Below are 3,024 nucleotides of genomic sequence, written 5' to 3' on the forward strand. Positions count from 1 at the left end.
TTTACCCCTAAATATTTGCCTAAATGAATTGAAATTTTATGTCCACACAAAAACATGCCTACAAAAGTTAATAGCAGCTTTATTCGTAATTGCCCCAAATTGGAAGGAATCAAGATGTCCTTTAATAGGAGAATGTATAAACTGTGGTACATCCATACAGTGGAATACTATTCAGTCATAAGAAGACATAAGCTATTGGGGCAATGGGTGGCTCACATGGTTAAGAGTTTGCCTTTGTCTCGGGTCATGATCTCCAGGTCCTGGGATTGAGCCCCATGTTGAGCTCCCAGCTTAGCAGGGAGTCTGCTTCTCCCTCTCCTTCTGCCTCTCCCCCTGCTTGTGCTCTCTCTGTTTCTTTCAGATGAATAAATAAAATCTTTTAAAAAAGAAGAAAAAGAAATAAGCTATCAAGACATGGAAAGACCTGGAGGAACATTAGATGCATATTGCTAAGTAAAAGCCAGTCTGTAAATGCCATAGTGTATGATTTCAACCTTATGACATTCTTGAAAAGGCTTAATGATAGAGAGTAAAAAGATCAGGGGTTGCCAAGTGTTCAGAAAGAGTAAGGAAAAGAGGGAGTGATTAAGGAATGAAATACCCGGGGCACCTGAGTGGCTTAGTAGGTTGAGTGTCAGACTCTTGATTTCGGCTCAGGTCGTTGATCTCAGGGGCGTGAGATCAAGCCCCGTGGGTGAACCCTGCTTCAAGCCCCTAGCCAGGCTCTGTGCTCAGTGGGGAGTCTGCTTAAAATTCTCTACCTCTGCCCCTCCCCGCCTTTAAAATAAATAAATCTTTAAAAAAAAAGAGAGAGCAAGAGAGATGGAACACCAGATTTTGGGGTCAGGAAACAATTCTGTATGACACCATAACGATGGATACATGGTGTTATGCATTTGTCAAAACATTCCGAACAGGGCAACACAAAGAGTGAACCCTAATAAACTGTGGACCTTAGTTGGTAATAATGTATCATTATTGGTTCACTGATTATAACAAATGTGCCACCCTAAAGGGAGATGTTAATAATTGGATAAACTTCAAGGAGGGGGTGGCAGTAAAGAAAAACGGTTTTTGAGAACTCTGTACATTCTGCATAATTTTTCTATAAACCTAAAACTGCTCTAAAAATAAGATCAATTAATTAAAAAAAATAAGTAACCATGTCACATTTTATACTTTTTTTTTTTACCATTATCTTTTTTATTCCCTTTAATCATTCAGGTTTGTTCTGAACATTAAAATAGGCATGAAAGGAAAAATAATCACATTTTTTAAACTCAGTCTGTCCAAAGTATATGATAATATAGGAAACCATGTCATACCTCTTAGGGAAAAAAAAGCATTCAAAAATTATTTTGGTATTAAGTTTAAAAGAGTAAGACCAACTTCCAGGTAAGCCACGTGTAAAGTTTAAGGGCAAGTGTTTTCATTCCAGTGATTTCACAGAAATGAGAGAATGGTGTGTATGATTTGAAATATTCAAATTCTTGAAGGTTTCTGCACTAGCATTTAAATAAACACTAACAAGTTGGCATAGTTTCAGTGGCTTTCAACTTCCCGTTGGATCTCAGAAATGTAGGGATGATCTTTGTCTGAGCTCCTTCCATTATTACAATGGCCTTCAGGGCTTTCTCTCTGGCAGCTTTTGTTCCCAGGCCCCTGCAGAGCCTTCCCAGTTTCCCAGACCACAGGGAGGCCACGCTGAGGGGATACAGAGAATGCTGCTTGTGGTAGGGTTTAATGGTTTCTCTGCCCATCTCGCAGGACTCCTTTTCAGTCTTGCATGTACAGACACTCATGACCTGGTACATCACGTGCAACATGTACACATCGCTGTCCTCAAACACAGAGCTCATCTTCTCCTGGCTGAGCTCACAGATCTTCAGAAGCTCACTAAGGGATTTGTAGGGCTTGGCCCTCCAGAACTCCTCGATGACACTGCATAAATATCTGACCATGTCATGGATAGTTTCTGCCTTTGGGGGAATCACTGAGCTTCTGGATTTCCACCTTGGCCTTATCCTTGTCTTTGATGGTACACTCCTGGCACCAACAGGTGAAGAAGAGAGACTCTCTTAACCAGCCATTCTTGTCTTCTTGGGTACAGGAGGTCAATGCAGCTGGCAAAAAAACACCTTTCCCGGGCTGATATCCTGTAGTTACTTCTGCTAGGGTCCCCTTGTAGGTCACAATGACACTGGGGCAACAACTATGATTCATTAGCGCAATCTCAGGAAATATTGCTGATTCCAAACGAGAAAGCTCTCCATCTTCCATTGTGAAGCCATCACAGTTACCCTGTGCAAAGAGGACCAACAAGCTATCACTGTCAGGGATTGGAGGTGCTTGGAGTAAAAGTGATGAAGGGCAGCAACATCACTCAGAATCAAGTCCTTCTTCTCATTGTCTGATTTATCCAGATGTGATGCAAACTCCTTCATGGCTAACAATTTCTCTGAAGGAGTTTCTCTGGGTGGATTTTCTGATTGTCCAGAATCCTTACAGTCTCGGAGAGATGCCAGTTTTTCCCCAAAACAACATTCCAGCCTCTGCCTGGGCCAATCTCCTGACACTCCACATTGCAGTAAAATGCCTACTTACATGTTCTGCATTTGGACAATCCTTTTTCCTGGTGAAGCAGTATTCTCAGTGGTTGCCCTTCTCCTTGACCATGAGCATATAAGAATACGTCTGACAGGAGAAGAGCAAGTCCCCCACATGGAAGCTTGCCCTCCCTGCTGCTTGCCTGGCCATCAGAAGTGCTCCAGGCTGCCATGGTCTGCAGCCTTCATGCTGGCAGCAGGGTAGGACTGGTGGGGCTGGCACTAAGGGGCACCTGGCACCTCCCTACTGGGAGCCACAGCTCCCCACCAGAGCTGTTATTGGAGAAGTGTTACCCAGAGCTGTGGGGGGGCTGGGGGGAGGTGTAGAGGGCAAGCTATAATACTTTTTAATGGCTATTCAGAGTAGTTGTGTGAAATCAACTGGAGCACCATTATAACATTGTTAAGTTTCAAAGGA

General features: G+C 43.0%; 1 pseudogene; it reads right to left on the reverse strand.

The window, feature by feature from the left end:
• Window positions 1-1,542: 1,542 nt before the first annotated feature.
• LOC123787888 (N-lysine methyltransferase SMYD2 pseudogene) lies at window positions 1,543-2,757 on the reverse strand (annotated as a pseudogene).
• Window positions 2,758-3,024: the final 267 nt, after the last annotated feature.

Source organism: Ursus americanus, chromosome 16, assembly GCF_024610735.1.
Source record: "Ursus americanus isolate L20-20 chromosome 16, mUrsAme1.1.p, whole genome shotgun sequence".
NCBI classification, from domain to species: Eukaryota; Metazoa; Chordata; class Mammalia; order Carnivora; family Ursidae; genus Ursus; species Ursus americanus.